The sequence below is a fragment of the Rhamphochromis longiceps genome, linkage group LG5, assembly GCF_057381845.1.
Source record: "Rhamphochromis longiceps isolate RC_006_pf linkage group LG5, R_longiceps_female_GT1.1, whole genome shotgun sequence".
In the NCBI taxonomy this organism is placed as follows: domain Eukaryota; kingdom Metazoa; phylum Chordata; class Actinopteri; order Cichliformes; family Cichlidae; genus Rhamphochromis; species Rhamphochromis longiceps.
This window is the reverse complement of record NC_140561.1, coordinates 3,543,278-3,564,524: the sequence shown is the minus strand read 5'-3', so window position 1 is coordinate 3,564,524 and position 21,247 is coordinate 3,543,278.

The following is a 21,247-nucleotide window of genomic DNA, read 5'->3' as shown; positions in this document are numbered from 1 at the left end:
TACAAAAACGCTTTCTTTCGCCAAGACAGTGCGTTTCTCACTGTTACATGCATTTGAATGGGGAACTCGACCGAAACAAAGTATAGGTTTTCATTATGTGAATAACTTGGAAATCTTAGCTCAAACAGCTGCAAAACCTGTTTTCCCAGCACGGGAACCTTGAGTTCTATAAGATAAAGCCATAAACATGTGTATCCGAGTCTTCTATCAAAAGTTACAGCTATTTCTATGAAGTTGTACAAAAACGCTTTCTTTCGCCAAGACAGTGCGTTTCTCACTGTTACATGCATTTGAATGGGGAACTCGACCGAAACAAAGTATAGGTTTTCATTATGTGAATAACTTGGAAATCTTAGCTCAAACAGCTGCAAAACCTGTTTTCCCAGCACGGGAACCTTGAGTTCTATAAGATAAAGCCATAAACATGTGTATCCGAGTCTTCTATCAAAAGTTACAGCTATTTCTATGAAGTTGTACAAAAACGCTTTCTTTCGCCAAGACAGTGCGTTTCTCACTGTTACATGCATTTGAATGGGGAACTCGACCGAAACAAAGTACAAGTTTTCATTATGTGAATAACTTGGAAATCTTAGCTCAAACAGCTGCAAAACCTGTTTTCCCAGCACGGGGACCTTGAGTTCTATAATATAAGGCCATAAACATGTTTGTCTGAGTCTTCTATCAAAAGTTACAGCTATTTCTATGAAGTTGTACAAAAACGCTTTCTTTCGCCAAGACAGTGCGTTTCTCACTGTTACATGCATTTGAATGGGGAACTCGACCGAAACAAAGTATAGGTTTTCATTATGTGAATAACTTGGAAATCTTAGCTCAAACAGCTGCAAAACCTGTTTTCCCAGCACGGGAACCTTGAGTTCTATAAGATAAAGCCATAAACATGTGTATCCGAGTCTTCTATCAAAAGTTACAGCTATTTCTATGAAGTTGTACAAAAACGCTTTCTTTCGCCAAGACAGTGCGTTTCTCACTGTTACATGCATTTGAATGGGGAACTCGACCGAAACAAAGTATAGGTTTTCATTATGTGAATAACTTGGAAATCTTAGCTCAAACAGCTGCAAAACCTGTTTTCCCAGCACGGGAACCTTGAGTTCTATAAGATAAAGCCATAAACATGTGTATCCGAGTCTTCTATCAAAAGTTACAGCTATTTCTATGAAGTTGTACAAAAACGCTTTCTTTCGCCAAGACAGTGCGTTTCTCACTGTTACATGCATTTGAATGGGGAACTCGACCGAAACAAAGTATAGGTTTTCATTATGTGAATAACTTGGAAATCTTAGCTCAAACAGCTGCAAAACCTGTTTTCCCAGCACGGGAACCTTGAGTTCTATAAGATAAAGCCATAAACATGTGTATCCGAGTCTTCTATCAAAAGTTACAGCTATTTCTATGAAGTTGTACAAAAACGCTTTCTTTCGCCAAGACAGTGCGTTTCTCACTGTTACATGCATTTGAATGGGGAACTCGACCGAAACAAAGTATAGGTTTTCATTATGTGAATAACTTGGAAATCTTAGCTCAAACAGCTGCAAAACCTGTTTTCCCAGCACGGGAACCTTGAGTTCTATAAGATAAAGCCATAAACATGTGTATCCGAGTCTTCTATCAAAAGTTACAGCTATTTCTATGAAGTTGTACAAAAACGCTTTCTTTCGCCAAGACAGTGCGTTTCTCACTGTTACATGCATTTGAATGGGGAACTCGACCGAAACAAAGTATAGGTTTTCATTATGTGAATAACTTGGAAATCTTAGCTCAAACAGCTGCAAAACCTGTTTTCCCAGCACGGGAACCTTGAGTTCTATAAGATAAAGCCATAAACATGTGTATCCGAGTCTTCTATCAAAAGTTACAGCTATTTCTATGAAGTTGTACAAAAACGCTTTCTTTCGCCAAGACAGTGCGTTTCTCACTGTTACATGCATTTGAATGGGGAACTCGACCGAAACAAAGTATAGGTTTTCATTATGTGAATAACTTGGAAATCTTAGCTCAAACAGCTGCAAAACCTGTTTTCCCAGCACGGGAACCTTGAGTTCTATAAGATAAAGCCATAAACATGTGTATCCGAGTCTTCTATCAAAAGTTACAGCTATTTCTATGAAGTTGTACAAAAACGCTTTCTTTCGCCAAGACAGTGCGTTTCTCACTGTTACATGCATTTGAATGGGGAACTCGACCGAAACAAAGTACAAGTTTTCATTATGTGAATAACTTGGAAATCTTAGCTCAAACAGCTGCAAAACCTGTTTTCCCAGCACGGAGACCTTGAGTTCTATAATATAAGGCCATAAACATGTTTGTCTGAGTCTTCTATCAAAAGTTACAGCTATTTCTATGAAGTTGTAAAAAAACGCTTTCTTTCACCAAGACAGTGCGTTTCTCACTGTTACATGCATTTGAATGGGGAACTCGACCGAAACAAAGTATAGGTTTTCATTATGTGAATAACTTGGAAATCTTAGCTCAAACAGCTGCAAAACCTGTTTTCCCAGCACGGAGACCTTGAGTTCTATAAGATAAAGCCATAAACATGTGTATCCGAGTCTTCTATCAAAAGTTACAGCTATTTCTATGAAGTTGTACAAAAACGCTTTCTTTCGCCAAGACAGTGCGTTTCTCACTGTTACATGCATTTGAATGGGGAACTCGACCGAAACAAAGTATAGGTTTTCATTATGTGAATAACTTGAAAATCTTAGCTCAAACAGCTGCAAAACCTGTTTTCCCAGCACGGGGACCTTGAGTTCTATAATATAAGGCCATAAACATGTTTGTCTGAGTCTTCTATCAAAAGTTACAGCTATTTCTATGAAGTTGTACAAAAACGCTTTCTTTCGCCAAGACAGTGCGTTTCTCACTGTTACATGCATTTGAATGGGGAACTCGACCGAAACAAAGTATAGGTTTTCATTATGTGAATAACTTGGAAATCTTAGCTCAAACAGCTGCAAAACCTGTTTTCCCAGCACGGGAACCTTGAGTTCTATAAGATAAAGCCATAAACATGTGTATCCGAGTCTTCTATCAAAAGTTACAGCTATTTCTATGAAGTTGTACAAAAACGCTTTCTTTCGCCAAGACAGTGCGTTTCTCACTGTTACATGCATTTGAATGGGGAACTCGACCGAAACAAAGTACAAGTTTTCATTATGTGAATAACTTGGAAATCTTAGCTCAAACAGCTGCAAAACCTGTTTTCCCAGCACGGAGACCTTGAGTTCTATAATATAAGGCCATAAACATGTTTGTCTGAGTCTTCTATCAAAAGTTACAGCTATTTCTATGAAGTTGTACAAAAACGCTTTCTTTCGCCAAGACAGTGCGTTTCTCACTGTTACATGCATTTGAATGGGGAACTCGACCGAAACAAAGTATAGGTTTTCATTATGTGAATAACTTGAAAATCTTAGCTCAAACAGCTGCAAAACCTGTTTTCCCAGCACGGGGACCTTGAGTTCTATAATATAAGGCCATAAACATGTTTGTCTGAGTCTTCTATCAAAAGTTACAGCTATTTCTATGAAGTTGTACAAAAACGCTTTCTTTCGCCAAGACAGTGCGTTTCTCACTGTTACATGCATTTGAATGGGGAACTCGACCGAAACAAAGTATAGGTTTTCATTATGTGAATAACTTGGAAATCTTAGCTCAAACAGCTGCAAAACCTGTTTTCCCAGCACGGGAACCTTGAGTTCTATAAGATAAAGCCATAAACATGTGTATCCGAGTCTTCTATCAAAAGTTACAGCTATTTCTATGAAGTTGTACAAAAACGCTTTCTTTCGCCAAGACAGTGCGTTTCTCACTGTTACATGCATTTGAATGGGGAACTCGACCGAAACAAAGTATAGGTTTTCATTATGTGAATAACTTGGAAATCTTAGCTCAAACAGCTGCAAAACCTGTTTTCCCAGCACGGGAACCTTGAGTTCTATAAGATAAAGCCATAAACATGTGTATCCGAGTCTTCTATCAAAAGTTACAGCTATTTCTATGAAGTTGTACAAAAACGCTTTCTTTCGCCAAGACAGTGCGTTTCTCACTGTTACATGCATTTGAATGGGGAACTCGACCGAAACAAAGTATAGGTTTTCATTATGTGAATAACTTGGAAATCTTAGCTCAAACAGCTGCAAAACCTGTTTGCCCAGCACGGGAACCTTGAGTTCTATAAGATAAAGCCATAAACATGTGTATCCGAGTCTTCTATCAAAAGTTACAGCTATTTATATGAAGTTGTACAAAAACGCTTTCTTTCGCCAAGACAGTGCGTTTCTCACTGTTACATGCATTTGAATGGGGAACTCGACCGAAACAAAGTACAAGTTTTCATTATGTGAATAACTTGGAAATCTTAGCTCAAACAGCTGCAAAACCTGTTTTCCCAGCACGGGGACCTTGAGTTCTATAATATAAGGCCATAAACATGTTTGTCTGAGTCTTCTATCAAAAGTTACAGCTATTTCTATGAAGTTGTACAAAAACGCTTTCTTTCGCCAAGACAGTGCGTTTCTCACTGTTACATGCATTTGAATGGGGAACTCGACCGAAACAAAGTATAGGTTTTCATTATGTGAATAACTTGGAAATCTTAGCTCAAACAGCTGCAAAACCTGTTTTCCCAGCACGGGAACCTTGAGTTCTATAAGATAAAGCCATAAACATGTGTATCCGAGTCTTCTATCAAAAGTTACAGCTATTTCTATGAAGTTGTACAAAAACGCTTTCTTTCGCCAAGACAGTGCGTTTCTCACTGTTACATGCATTTGAATGGGGAACTCGACCGAAACAAAGTATAGGTTTTCATTATGTGAATAACTTGGAAATCTTAGCTCAAACAGCTGCAAAACCTGTTTTCCCAGCACGGGAACCTTGAGTTCTATAAGATAAAGCCATAAACATGTGTATCCGAGTCTTCTATCAAAAGTTACAGCTATTTCTATGAAGTTGTACAAAAACGCTTTCTTTCGCCAAGACAGTGCGTTTCTCACTGTTACATGCATTTGAATGGGGAACTCGACCGAAACAAAGTATAGGTTTTCATTATGTGAATAACTTGGAAATCTTAGCTCAAACAGCTGCAAAACCTGTTTTCCCAGCACGGGAACCTTGAGTTCTATAAGATAAAGCCATAAACATGTGTATCCGAGTCTTCTATCAAAAGTTACAGCTATTTCTATGAAGTTGTACAAAAACGCTTTCTTTCGCCAAGACAGTGCGTTTCTCACTGTTACATGCATTTGAATGGGGAACTCGACCGAAACAAAGTATAGGTTTTCATTATGTGAATAACTTGGAAATCTTAGCTCAAATAGCTGCAAAACCTGTTTTCCCAGCACGGGGACCTTGAGTTCTATAATATAAGGCCATAAACATGTTTGTCTGAGTCTTCTATCAAAAGTTACAGCTATTTCTATGAAGTTGTACAAAAACGCTTTCTTTCGCCAAGACAGTGCGTTTCTCACTGTTACATGCATTTGAATGGGGAACTCGACCGAAACAAAGTATAGGTTTTCATTATGTGAATAACTTGGAAATCTTAGCTCAAACAGCTGCAAAACCTGTTTTCCCAGCACGGGAACCTTGAGTTCTATAAGATAAAGCCATAAACATGTGTATCCGAGTCTTCTATCAAAAGTTACAGCTATTTCTATGAAGTTGTACAAAAACGCTTTCTTTCGCCAAGACAGTGCGTTTCTCACTGTTACATGCATTTGAATGGGGAACTCGACCGAAACAAAGTACAAGTTTTCATTATGTGAATAACTTGGAAATCTTAGCTCAAACAGCTGCAAAACCTGTTTTCCCAGCACGGAGACCTTGAGTTCTATAATATAAGGCCATAAACATGTTTGTCTGAGTCTTCTATCAAAAGTTACAGCTATTTCTATGAAGTTGTACAAAAACGCTTTCTTTCACCAAGACAGTGCGTTTCTCACTGTTACATGCATTTGAATGGGGAACTCGACCGAAACAAAGTATAGGTTTTCATTATGTGAATAACTTGGAAATCTTAGCTCAAACAGCTGCAAAACCTGTTTTCCCAGCACAGGAACCTTGAGTTCTATAAGATAAAGCCATAAACATGTGTATCCGAGTCTTCTATCAAAAGTTACAGCTATTTCTATGAAGTTGTACAAAAACGCTTTCTTTCGCCAAGACAGTGCGTTTCTCACTGTTACATGCATTTGAATGGGGAACTCGACCGAAACAAAGTACAAGTTTTCATTATGTGAATAACTTGGAAATCTTAGCTCAAAAAGCTGCAAAACCTGTTTTCCCAGCACGGAGACCTTGAGTTCTATAATATAAGGCCATAAACATGTTTGTCTGAGTCTTCTATCAAAAGTTACAGCTATTTCTATGAAGTTGTACAAAAACGCTTTCTTTCGCCAAGACAGTGCGTTTCTCACTGTTACATGCATTTGAATGGGGAACTCGACCGAAACAAAGTATAGGTTTTCATTATGTGAATAACTTGGAAATCTTAGCTCAAAAAGCTGCAAAACCTGTTTTCCCAGCACGGAGACCTTGAGTTCTATAATATAAGGCCATAAACATGTTTGTCTGAGTCTTCTATCAAAAGTTACAGCTATTTCTATGAAGTTGTACAAAAACGCTTTCTTTCGCCAAGACAGTGCGTTTCTCACTGTTACATGCATTTGAATGGGGAACTCGACCGAAACAAAGTATAGGTTTTCATTATGTGAATAACTTGGAAATCTTAGCTCAAACAGCTGCAAAACCTGTTTTCCCAGCACGGGAACCTTGAGTTCTATAAGATAAAGCCATAAACATGTGTATCCGAGTCTTCTATCAAAAGTTACAGCTATTTCTATGAAGTTGTACAAAAACGCTTTCTTTCGCCAAGACAGTGCGTTTCTCACTGTTACATGCATTTGAATGGGGAACTCGACCGAAACAAAGTACAAGTTTTCATTATGTGAATAACTTGGAAATCTTAGCTCAAACAGCTGCAAAACCTGTTTTCCCAGCACGGAGACCTTGAGTTCTATAATATAAGGCCATAAACATGTTTGTCTGAGTCTTCTATCAAAAGTTACAGCTATTTCTATGAAGTTGTACAAAAACGCTTTCTTTCGCCAAGACAGTGCGTTTCTCACTGTTACATGCATTTGAATGGGGAACTCGACCGAAACAAAGTATAGGTTTTCATTATGTGAATAACTTGAAAATCTTAGCTCAAACAGCTGCAAAACCTGTTTTCCCAGCACGGGGACCTTGAGTTCTATAATATAAGGCCATAAACATGTTTGTCTGAGTCTTCTATCAAAAGTTACAGCTATTTCTATGAAGTTGTACAAAAACGCTTTCTTTCGCCAAGACAGTGCGTTTCTCACTGTTACATGCATTTGAATGGGGAACTCGACCGAAACAAAGTATAGGTTTTCATTATGTGAATAACTTGGAAATCTTAGCTCAAACAGCTGCAAAACCTGTTTTCCCAGCACGGGAACCTTGAGTTCTATAAGATAAAGCCATAAACATGTGTATCCGAGTCTTCTATCAAAAGTTACAGCTATTTCTATGAAGTTGTACAAAAACGCTTTCTTTCGCCAAGACAGTGCGTTTCTCACTGTTACATGCATTTGAATGGGGAACTCGACCGAAACAAAGTATAGGTTTTCATTATGTGAATAACTTGGAAATCTTAGCTCAAACAGCTGCAAAACCTGTTTTCCCAGCACGGGAACCTTGAGTTCTATAAGATAAAGCCATAAACATGTGTATCCGAGTCTTCTATCAAAAGTTACAGCTATTTCTATGAAGTTGTACAAAAACGCTTTCTTTCGCCAAGACAGTGCGTTTCTCACTGTTACATGCATTTGAATGGGGAACTCGACCGAAACAAAGTATAGGTTTTCATTATGTGAATAACTTGGAAATCTTAGCTCAAACAGCTGCAAAACCTGTTTGCCCAGCACGGGAACCTTGAGTTCTATAAGATAAAGCCATAAACATGTGTATCCGAGTCTTCTATCAAAAGTTACAGCTATTTATATGAAGTTGTACAAAAACGCTTTCTTTCGCCAAGACAGTGCGTTTCTCACTGTTACATGCATTTGAATGGGGAACTCGACCGAAACAAAGTACAAGTTTTCATTATGTGAATAACTTGGAAATCTTAGCTCAAACAGCTGCAAAACCTGTTTTCCCAGCACGGGGACCTTGAGTTCTATAATATAAGGCCATAAACATGTTTGTCTGAGTCTTCTATCAAAAGTTACAGCTATTTCTATGAAGTTGTACAAAAACGCTTTCTTTCGCCAAGACAGTGCGTTTCTCACTGTTACATGCATTTGAATGGGGAACTCGACCGAAACAAAGTATAGGTTTTCATTATGTGAATAACTTGGAAATCTTAGCTCAAACAGCTGCAAAACCTGTTTTCCCAGCACGGGAACCTTGAGTTCTATAAGATAAAGCCATAAACATGTGTATCCGAGTCTTCTATCAAAAGTTACAGCTATTTCTATGAAGTTGTACAAAAACGCTTTCTTTCGCCAAGACAGTGCGTTTCTCACTGTTACATGCATTTGAATGGGGAACTCGACCGAAACAAAGTATAGGTTTTCATTATGTGAATAACTTGGAAATCTTAGCTCAAATAGCTGCAAAACCTGTTTTCCCAGCACGGGGACCTTGAGTTCTATAATATAAGGCCATAAACATGTTTGTCTGAGTCTTCTATCAAAAGTTACAGCTATTTCTATGAAGTTGTACAAAAACGCTTTCTTTCGCCAAGACAGTGCGTTTCTCACTGTTACATGCATTTGAATGGGGAACTCGACCGAAACAAAGTATAGGTTTTCATTATGTGAATAACTTGGAAATCTTAGCTCAAACAGCTGCAAAACCTGTTTTCCCAGCACGGGAACCTTGAGTTCTATAAGATAAAGCCATAAACATGTGTATCCGAGTCTTCTATCAAAAGTTACAGCTATTTCTATGAAGTTGTACAAAAACGCTTTCTTTCGCCAAGACAGTGCGTTTCTCACTGTTACATGCATTTGAATGGGGAACTCGACCGAAACAAAGTACAAGTTTTCATTATGTGAATAACTTGGAAATCTTAGCTCAAACAGCTGCAAAACCTGTTTTCCCAGCACGGAGACCTTGAGTTCTATAATATAAGGCCATAAACATGTTTGTCTGAGTCTTCTATCAAAAGTTACAGCTATTTCTATGAAGTTGTACAAAAACGCTTTCTTTCACCAAGACAGTGCGTTTCTCACTGTTACATGCATTTGAATGGGGAACTCGACCGAAACAAAGTATAGGTTTTCATTATGTGAATAACTTGGAAATCTTAGCTCAAACAGCTGCAAAACCTGTTTTCCCAGCACAGGAACCTTGAGTTCTATAAGATAAAGCCATAAACATGTGTATCCGAGTCTTCTATCAAAAGTTACAGCTATTTCTATGAAGTTGTACAAAAACGCTTTCTTTCGCCAAGACAGTGCGTTTCTCACTGTTACATGCATTTGAATGGGGAACTCGACCGAAACAAAGTATAGGTTTTCATTATGTGAATAACTTGGAAATCTTAGCTCAAACAGCTGCAAAACCTGTTTTCCCAGCACGGGAACCTTGAGTTCTATAAGATAAAGCCATAAACATGTGTATCCGAGTCTTCTATCAAAAGTTACAGCTATTTCTATGAAGTTGTACAAAAACGCTTTCTTTCGCCAAGACAGTGCGTTTCTCACTGTTACATGCATTTGAATGGGGAACTCGACCAAAACAAAGTATAGGTTTTCATTATGTGAATAACTTGGAAATCTTAGCTCAAACAGCTGCAAAACCTGTTTTCCCAGCACGGGAACCTTGAGTTCTATAAGATAAAGCCATAAACATGTGTATCCGAGTCTTCTATCAAAAGTTACAGCTATTTCTATGAAGTTGTACAAAAACGCTTTCTTTCGCCAAGACAGTGCGTTTCTCACTGTTACATGCATTTGAATGGGGAACTCGACCGAAACAAAGTACAAGTTTTCATTATGTGAATAACTTGGAAATCTTAGCTCAAACAGCTGCAAAACCTGTTTTCCCAGCACGGGGACCTTGAGTTCTATAATATAAGGCCATAAACATGTTTGTCTGAGTCTTCTATCAAAAGTTACAGCTATTTCTATGAAGTTGTACAAAAACGCTTTCTTTCGCCAAGACAGTGTGTTTCTCACTGTTACATGCATTTGAATGGGGAACTCGACCGAAACAAAGTATAGGTTTTCATTATGTGAATAACTTGGAAATCTTAGCTCAAACAGCTGCAAAACCTGTTTTCCCAGCACGGGAACCTTGAGTTCTATAAGATAAAGCCATAAACATGTGTATCCGAGTCTTCTATCAAAAGTTACAGCTATTTCTATGAAGTTGTACAAAAACGCTTTCTTTCGCCAAGACAGTGCGTTTCTCACTGTTACATGCATTTGAATGGGGAACTCGACCGAAACAAAGTATAGGTTTTCATTATGTGAATAACTTGGAAATCTTAGCTCAAACAGCTGCAAAACCTGTTTTCCCAGCACGGGAACCTTGAGTTCTATAAGATAAAGCCATAAACATGTGTATCCGAGTCTTCTATCAAAAGTTACAGCTATTTCTATGAAGTTGTACAAAAACGCTTTCTTTCGCCAAGACAGTGCGTTTCTCACTGTTACATGCATTTGAATGGGGAACTCGACCGAAACAAAGTACAAGTTTTCATTATGTGAATAACTTGGAAATCTTAGCTCAAACAGCTGCAAAACCTGTTTTCCCAGCACGGAGACCTTGAGTTCTATAATATAAGGCCATAAACATGTTTGTCTGAGTCTTCTATCAAAAGTTACAGCTATTTCTATGAAGTTGTACAAAAACGCTTTCTTTCACCAAGACAGTGCGTTTCTCACTGTTACATGCATTTGAATGGGGAACTCGACCGAAACAAAGTATAGGTTTTCATTATGTGAATAACTTGGAAATCTTAGCTCAAACAGCTGCAAAACCTGTTTTCCCAGCACGGGAACCTTGAGTTCTATAAGATAAAGCCATAAACATGTGTATCCGAGTCTTCTATCAAAAGTTACAGCTATTTCTATGAAGTTGTACAAAAACGCTTTCTTTCGCCAAGACAGTGCGTTTCTCACTGTTACATGCATTTGAATGGGGAACTCGACCGAAACAAAGTATAGGTTTTCATTATGTGAATAACTTGGAAATCTTAGCTCAAACAGCTGCAAAACCTGTTTTCCCAGCACGGGAACCTTGAGTTCTATAAGATAAAGCCATAAACATGTGTATCCGAGTCTTCTATCAAAAGTTACAGCTATTTCTATGAAGTTGTACAAAAACGCTTTCTTTCGCCAAGACAGTGCGTTTCTCACTGTTACATGCATTTGAATGGGGAACTCGACCAAAACAAAGTATAGGTTTTCATTATGTGAATAACTTGGAAATCTTAGCTCAAACAGCTGCAAAACCTGTTTTCCCAGCACGGGAACCTTGAGTTCTATAAGATAAAGCCATAAACATGTGTATCCGAGTCTTCTATCAAAAGTTACAGCTATTTCTATGAAGTTGTACAAAAACGCTTTCTTTCGCCAAGACAGTGCGTTTCTCACTGTTACATGCATTTGAATGGGGAACTCGACCGAAACAAAGTACAAGTTTTCATTATGTGAATAACTTGGAAATCTTAGCTCAAACAGCTGCAAAACCTGTTTTCCCAGCACGGGGACCTTGAGTTCTATAATATAAGGCCATAAACATGTTTGTCTGAGTCTTCTATCAAAAGTTACAGCTATTTCTATGAAGTTGTACAAAAACGCTTTCTTTCGCCAAGACAGTGCGTTTCTCACTGTTACATGCATTTGAATGGGGAACTCGACCGAAACAAAGTATAGGTTTTCATTATGTGAATAACTTGGAAATCTTAGCTCAAACAGCTGCAAAACCTGTTTTCCCAGCACGGGAACCTTGAGTTCTATAAGATAAAGCCATAAACATGTGTATCCGAGTCTTCTATCAAAAGTTACAGCTATTTCTATGAAGTTGTACAAAAACGCTTTCTTTCGCCAAGACAGTGCGTTTCTCACTGTTACATGCATTTGAATGGGGAACTCGACCGAAACAAAGTATAGGTTTTCATTATGTGAATAACTTGGAAATCTTAGCTCAAACAGCTGCAAAACCTGTTTTCCCAGCACGGGAACCTTGAGTTCTATAAGATAAAGCCATAAACATGTGTATCCGAGTCTTCTATCAAAAGTTACAGCTATTTCTATGAAGTTGTACAAAAACGCTTTCTTTCGCCAAGACAGTGCGTTTCTCACTGTTACATGCATTTGAATGGGGAACTCGACCGAAACAAAGTATAGGTTTTCATTATGTGAATAACTTGGAAATCTTAGCTCAAACAGCTGCAAAACCTGTTTTCCCAGCACGGGGACCTTGAGTTCTATAATATAAGGCCATAAACATGTTTGTCTGAGTCTTCTATCAAAAGTTACAGCTATTTCTATGAAGTTGTACAAAAACGCTTTCTTTCGCCAAGACAGTGCGTTTCTCACTGTTACATGCATTTGAATGGGGAACTCGACCGAAACAAAGTATAGGTTTTCATTATGTGAATAACTTGGAAATCTTAGCTCAAACAGCTGCAAAACCTGTTTTCCCAGCACGGGGACCTTGAGTTCTATAATATAAGGCCATAAACATGTTTGTCTGAGTCTTCTATCAAAAGTTACAGCTATTTCTATGAAGTTGTACAAAAACGCTTTCTTTCGCCAAGACAGTGCGTTTCTCACTGTTACATGCATTTGAATGGGGAACTCGACCGAAACAAAGTATAGGTTTTCATTATGTGAATAACTTGGAAATCTTAGCTCAAACAGCTGCAAAACCTGTTTTCCCAGCACGGGAACCTTGAGTTCTATAAGATAAAGCCATAAACATGTGTATCCGAGTCTTCTATCAAAAGTTACAGCTATTTCTATGAAGTTGTACAAAAACGCTTTCTTTCGCCAAGACAGTGCGTTTCTCACTGTTACATGCATTTGAATGGGGAACTCGACCGAAACAAAGTACAAGTTTTCATTATGTGAATAACTTGGAAATCTTAGCTCAAACAGCTGCAAAACCTGTTTTCCCAGCACGGAGACCTTGAGTTCTATAATATAAGGCCATAAACATGTTTGTCTGAGTCTTCTATCAAAAGTTACAGCTATTTCTATGAAGTTGTACAAAAACGCTTTCTTTCACCAAGACAGTGCGTTTCTCACTGTTACATGCATTTGAATGGGGAACTCGACCGAAACAAAGTATAGGTTTTCATTATGTGAATAACTTGGAAATCTTAGCTCAAACAGCTGCAAAACCTGTTTTCCCAGCACGGGAACCTTGAGTTCTATAAGATAAAGCCATAAACATGTGTATCCGAGTCTTCTATCAAAAGTTACAGCTATTTCTATGAAGTTGTACAAAAACGCTTTCTTTCGCCAAGACAGTGCGTTTCTCACTGTTACATGCATTTGAATGGGGAACTCGACCGAAACAAAGTATAGGTTTTCATTATGTGAATAACTTGGAAATCTTAGCTCAAACAGCTGCAAAACCTGTTTTCCCAGCACGGGAACCTTGAGTTCTATAAGATAAAGCCATAAACATGTGTATCCGAGTCTTCTATCAAAAGTTACAGCTATTTCTATGAAGTTGTACAAAAACGCTTTCTTTCGCCAAGACAGTGCGTTTCTCACTGTTACATGCATTTGAATGGGGAACTCGACCGAAACAAAGTATAGGTTTTCATTATGTGAATAACTTGGAAATCTTAGCTCAAACAGCTGCAAAACCTGTTTTCCCAGCACGGGAACCTTGAGTTCTATAAGATAAAGCCATAAACATGTGTATCCGAGTCTTCTATCAAAAGTTACAGCTATTTCTATGAAGTTGTACAAAAACGCTTTCTTTCGCCAAGACAGTGCGTTTCTCACTGTTACATGCATTTGAATGGGGAACTCGACCGAAACAAAGTATAGGTTTTCATTATGTGAATAACTTGGAAATCTTAGCTCAAACAGCTGCAAAACCTGTTTTCCCAGCACGGGGACCTTGAGTTCTATAATATAAGGCCATAAACATGTTTGTCTGAGTCTTCTATCAAAAGTTACAGCTATTTCTATGAAGTTGTACAAAAACGCTTTCTTTCGCCAAGACAGTGCGTTTCTCACTGTTACATGCATTTGAATGGGGAACTCGACCGAAACAAAGTATAGGTTTTCATTATGTGAATAACTTGGAAATCTTAGCTCAAACAGCTGCAAAACCTGTTTTCCCAGCACGGGAACCTTGAGTTCTATAAGATAAAGCCATAAACATGTGTATCCGAGTCTTCTATCAAAAGTTACAGCTATTTCTATGAAGTTGTACAAAAACGCTTTCTTTCACCAAGACAGTGCGTTTCTCACTGTTACATGCATTTGAATGGGGAACTCGACCGAAACAAAGTATAGGTTTTCATTATGTGAATAACTTGGAAATCTTAGCTCAAACAGCTGCAAAACCTGTTTTCCCAGCACGGGGACCTTGAGTTCTATAATATAAGGCCATAAACATGTTTGTCTGAGTCTTCTATCAAAAGTTACAGCTATTTCTATGAAGTTGTACAAAAACGCTTTCTTTCGCCAAGACAGTGCGTTTCTCACTGTTACATGCATTTGAATGGGGAACTCGACCGAAACAAAGTATAGGTTTTCATTATGTGAATAACTTGGAAATCTTAGCTCAAACAGCTGCAAAACCTGTTTTCCCAGCACGGGAACCTTGAGTTCTATAAGATAAAGCCATAAACATGTGTATCCGAGTCTTCTATCAAAAGTTACAGCTATTTCTATGAAGTTGTACAAAAACGCTTTCTTTCGCCAAGACAGTGCGTTTCTCACTGTTACATGCATTTGAATGGGGAACTCGACCGAAACAAAGTATAGGTTTTCATTATGTGAATAACTTGGAAATCTTAGCTCAAATAGCTGCAAAACCTGTTTTCCCAGCACGGGGACCTTGAGTTCTATAATATAAGGCCATAAACATGTTTGTCTGAGTCTTCTATCAAAAGTTACAGCTATTTCTATGAAGTTGTACAAAAACGCTTTCTTTCGCCAAGACAGTGCGTTTCTCACTGTTACATGCATTTGAATGGGGAACTCGACCGAAACAAAGTATAGGTTTTCATTATGTGAATAACTTGGAAATCTTAGCTCAAACAGCTGCAAAACCTGTTTTCCCAGCACGGGAACCTTGAGTTCTATAAGATAAAGCCATAAACATGTGTATCCGAGTCTTCTATCAAAAGTTACAGCTATTTCTATGAAGTTGTACAAAAACGCTTTCTTTCGCCAAGACAGTGCGTTTCTCACTGTTACATGCATTTGAATGGGGAACTCGACCGAAACAAAGTACAAGTTTTCATTATGTGAATAACTTGGAAATCTTAGCTCAAACAGCTGCAAAACCTGTTTTCCCAGCACGGAGACCTTGAGTTCTATAATATAAGGCCATAAACATGTTTGTCTGAGTCTTCTATCAAAAGTTACAGCTATTTCTATGAAGTTGTACAAAAACGCTTTCTTTCACCAAGACAGTGCGTTTCTCACTGTTACATGCATTTGAATGGGGAACTCGACCGAAACAAAGTATAGGTTTTCATTATGTGAATAACTTGGAAATCTTAGCTCAAACAGCTGCAAAACCTGTTTTCCCAGCACGGGAACCTTGAGTTCTATAAGATAAAGCCATAAACATGTGTATCCGAGTCTTCTATCAAAAGTTACAGCTATTTCTATGAAGTTGTACAAAAACGCTTTCTTTCGCCAAGACAGTGCGTTTCTCACTGTTACATGCATTTGAATGGGGAACTCGACCGAAACAAAGTATAGGTTTTCATTATGTGAATAACTTGGAAATCTTAGCTCAAACAGCTGCAAAACCTGTTTTCCCAGCACGGGAACCTTGAGTTCTATAAGATAAAGCCATAAACATGTGTATCCGAGTCTTCTATCAAAAGTTACAGCTATTTCTATGAAGTTGTACAAAAACGCTTTCTTTCGCCAAGACAGTGCGTTTCTCACTGTTACATGCATTTGAATGGGGAACTCGACCGAAACAAAGTATAGGTTTTCATTATGTGAATAACTTGGAAATCTTAGCTCAAACAGCTGCAAAACCTGTTTTCCCAGCACGGGAACCTTGAGTTCTATAAGATAAAGCCATAAACATGTGTATCCGAGTCTTCTATCAAAAGTTACAGCTATTTCTATGAAGTTGTACAAAAACGCTTTCTTTCGCCAAGACAGTGCGTTTCTCACTGTTACATGCATTTGAATGGGGAACTCGACCGAAACAAAGTACAAGTTTTCATTATGTGAATAACTTGGAAATCTTAGCTCAAACAGCTGCAAAACCTGTTTTCCCAGCACGGGGACCTTGAGTTCTATAATATAAGGCCATAAACATGTTTGTCTGAGTCTTCTATCAAAAGTTACAGCTATTTCTATGAAGTTGTACAAAAACGCTTTCTTTCGCCAAGACAGTGCGTTTCTCACTGTTACATGCATTTGAATGGGGAACTCGACCGAAACAAAGTATAGGTTTTCATTATGTGAATAACTTGGAAATCTTAGCTCAAACAGCTGCAAAACCTGTTTTCCCAGCACGAGAACCTTGAGTTCTATAAGATAAAGCCATAAACATGTGTATCCGAGTCTTCTATCAAAAGTTACAGCTATTTCTATGAAGTTGTACAAAAACGCTTTCTTTCGCCAAGACAGTGCGTTTCTCACTGTTACATGCATTTGAATGGGGAACTCGACCGAAACAAAGTATAGGTTTTCATTATGTGAATAACTTGGAAATCTTAGCTCAAACAGCTGCAAAACCTGTTTTCCCAGCACGGGAACCTTGAGTTCTATAAGATAAAGCCATAAACATGTGTATCCGAGTCTTCTATCAAAAGTTACAGCTATTTCTATGAAGTTGTACAAAAACGCTTTCTTTCGCCAAGACAGTGCGTTTCTCACTGTTACATGCATTTGAATGGGGAACTCGACCGAAACAAAGTATAGGTTTTCATTATGTGAATAACTTGGAAATCTTAGCTCAAACAGCTGCAAAACCTGTTTTCCCAGCACGGGGACCTTGAGTTCTATAATATAAGGCCATAAACATGTTTGTCTGAGTCTTCTATCAAAAGTTACAGCTATTTCTATGAAGTTGTACAAAAACGCTTTCTTTCGCCAAGACAGTGCGTTTCTCACTGTTACATGCATTTGAATGGGGAACTCGACCGAAACAAAGTATAGGTTTTCATTATGTGAATAACTTGGAAATCTTAGCTCAAACAGCTGCAAAACCTGTTTTCCCAGCACGGGGACCTTGAGTTCTATAATATAAGGCCATAAACATGTTTGTCTGAGTCTTCTATCAAAAGTTACAGCTATTTCTATGAAGTTGTACAAAAACGCTTTCTTTCGCCAAGACAGTGCGTTTCTCACTGTTACATGCATTTGAATGGGGAACTCGACCGAAACAAAGTATAGGTTTTCATTATGTGAATAACTTGGAAATCTTAGCTCAAACAGCTGCAAAACCTGTTTTCCCAGCACGGGAACCTTGAGTTCTATAAGATAAAGCCATAAACATGTGTATCCGAGTCTTCTATCAAAAGTTACAGCTATTTCTATGAAGTTGTACAAAAACGCTTTCTTTCGCCAAGACAGTGCGTTTCTCACTGTTACATGCATTTGAATGGGGAACTCGACCGAAACAAAGTACAAGTTTTCATTATGTGAATAACTTGGAAATCTTAGCTCAAACAGCTGCAAAACCTGTTTTCCCAGCACGGGGACCTTGAGTTCTATAATATAAGGCCATAAACATGTTTGTCTGAGTCTTCTATCAAAAGTTACAGCTATTTCTATGAAGTTGTACAAAAACGCTTTCTTTCGCCAAGACAGTGCGTTTCTCACTGTTACATGCATTTGAATGGGGAACTCGACCGAAACAAAGTATAGGTTTTCATTATGTGAATAACTTGGAAATCTTAGCTCAAACAGCTGCAAAACCTGTTTTCCCAGCACGAGAACCTTGAGTTCTATAAGATAAAGCCATAAACATGTGTATCCGAGTCTTCTATCAAAAGTTACAGCTATTTCTATGAAGTTGTACAAAAACGCTTTCTTTCGCCAAGACAGTGCGTTTCTCACTGTTACATGCATTTGAATGGGGAACTCGACCGAAACAAAGTATAGGTTTTCATTATGTGAATAACTTGGAAATCTTAGCTCAAACAGCTGCAAAACCTGTTTTCCCAGCACGGGAACCTTGAGTTCTATAAGATAAAGCCATAAACATGTGTATCCGAGTCTTCTATCAAAAGTTACAGCTATTTCTATGAAGTTGTACAAAAACGCTTTCTTTCGCCAAGACAGTGCGTTTCTCACTGTTACATGCATTTGAATGGGGAACTCGACCGAAACAAAGTATAGGTTTTCATTATGTGAATAACTTGGAAATCTTAGCTCAAACAGCTGCAAAACCTGTTTTCCCAGCACGGGGACCTTGAGTTCTATAATATAAGGCCATAAACATGTTTGTCTGAGTCTTCTATCAAAAGTTACAGCTATTTCTATGAAGTTGTACAAAAACGCTTTCTTTCGCCAAGACAGTGCGTTTCTCACTGTTACATGCATTTGAATGGGGAACTCGACCGAAACAAAGTATAGGTTTTCATTATGTGAATAACTTGGAAATCTTAGCTCAAACAGCTGCAAAACCTGTTTTCCCAGCACGGGGACCTTGAGTTCTATAATATAAGGCCATAAACATGTTTGTCTGAGTCTTCTATCAAAAGTTACAGCTATTTCTATGAAGTTGTACAAAAACGCTTTCTTTCGCCAAGACAGTGCGTTTCTCACTGTTACATGCATTTGAATGGGGAACTCGACCGAAACAAAGTATAGGTTTTCATTATGTGAATAACTTGGAAATCTTAGCTCAAACAGCTGCAAAACCTGTTTTCCCAGCACGGGAACCTTGAGTTCTATAAGATAAAGCCATAAACATGTGTATCCGAGTCTTCTATCAAAAGTTAGAGCTATTTCTATGAAGTTGTACAAAAACGCTTTCTTTCGCCAAGACAGTGCGTTTCTCACTGTTACATGCATTTGAATGGGGAACTCGACCGAAACAAAGTACAAGTTTTCATTATGTGAATAACTTGGAAATCTTAGCTCAAACAGCTGCAAAACCTGTTTTCCCAGCACGGAGACCTTGAGTTCTATAATATAAGGCCATAAACATGTTTGTCTGAGTCTTCTATCAAAAGTTACAGCTATTTCTATGAAGTTGTACAAAAACGCTTTCTTTCACCAAGACAGTGCGTTTCTCACTGTTACATGCATTTGAATGGGGAACTCGACCGAAACAAAGTATAGGTTTTCATTATGTGAATAACTTGGAAATCTTAGCTCAAACAGCTGCAAAACCTGTTTTCCCAGCACGGGAACCTTGAGTTCTATAAGATAAAGCCATAAACATGTGTATCCGAGTCTTCTATCAAAAGTTACAGCTATTTCTATGAAGTTGTACAAAAACGCTTTCTTTCGCCAAGACAGTGCGTTTCTCACTGTTACATGCATTTGAATGGGGAACTCGACCGAAACAAAGTATAGGTTTTCATTATGTGAATAACTTGGAAATCTTAGCTCAAACAGCTGCAAAACCTGTTTTCCCAGCACGGGAACCTTGAGTTCTATAAGATAAAGCCATAAACATGTGTATCCGAGTCTTCTATCAAAAGTTACAGCTATTTCTATGAAGTTGTACAAAAACGCTTTCTTTCGCCAAGACAGTGCGTTTCTCACTGTTACATGCATTTGAATGGGGAACTCGACCGAAACAAAGTATAGGTTTTCATTATGTGAATAACTTGGAAATCTTAGCTCAAACAGCTGCAAAACCTGTTTTCCCAGCACGGGAACCTTGAGTTCTATAAGATAAAGCCATAAACATGTGTATCCGAGTCTTCTATCAAAAGTTACAGCTATTTCTATGAAGTTGTACAAAAACGCTTTCTTTCGCCAAGACAGTGCGTTTCTCACTGTTACATGCATTTGAATGGGGAACTCGACCGAAACAAAGTATAGGTTTTCATTATGTGAATAACTTGGAAATCTTAGCTCAAACAGCTGCAAAACCTGTTTTCCCAGCACGGGAACCTTGAGTTCTATAAGATAAAGCCATAAACATGTGTATCCGAGTCTTCTATCAAAAGTTACAGCTATTTCTATGAAGTTGTACAAAAACGCTTTCTTTCGCCAAGACAGTGCGTTTCTCACTGTTACATGCATTTGAATGGGGAACTCGACCGAAACAAAGTATAGGTTTTCATTATGTGAATAACTTGGAAATCTTAGCTCAAACAGCTGCAAAACCTGTTTTCCCAGCACGGGGACCTTGAGTTCTATAATATAAGGCCATAAACATGTTTGTCTGAGTCTTCTATCAAAAGTTACAGCTATTTCTATGAAGTTGTACAAAAACGCTTTCTTTCGCCAAGACAGTGCGTTTCTCACTGTTACATGCATTTGAATGGGGAACTCGACCGAAACAAAGTATAGGTTTTCATTATGTGAATAACTTGGAAATCTTAGCTCAAACAGCTGCAAAACCTGTTTTCCCAGCACGGGAACCTTGAGTTCTATAAGATAAAGCCATAAACATGTGTATCCGAGTCTTCTATCAAAAGTTACAGCTATTTCTATGAAGTTGTACAAAAACGCTTTCTTTCGCCAAGACAGTGCGTTTCTCACTGTTACATGCATTTGAATGGGGAACTCGACCGAAACAAAGTATAGGTTTTCATTATGTGAATAACTTGGAAATCTTAGCTCAAATAGCTGCAAAACCTGTTTTCCCAGCACGGGGACCTTGAGTTCTATAATATAAGGCCATAAACATGTTTGTCTGAGTCTTCTATCAAAAGTTACAGCTATTTCTATGAAGTTGTACAAAAACGCTTTCTTTCGCCAAGACAGTGCGTTTCTCACTGTTACATGCATTTGAATGGGGAACTCGACCGAAACAAAGTATAGGTTTTCATTATGTGAATAACTTGGAAATCTTAGCTCAAACAGCTGCAAAACCTGTTTTCCCAGCACGG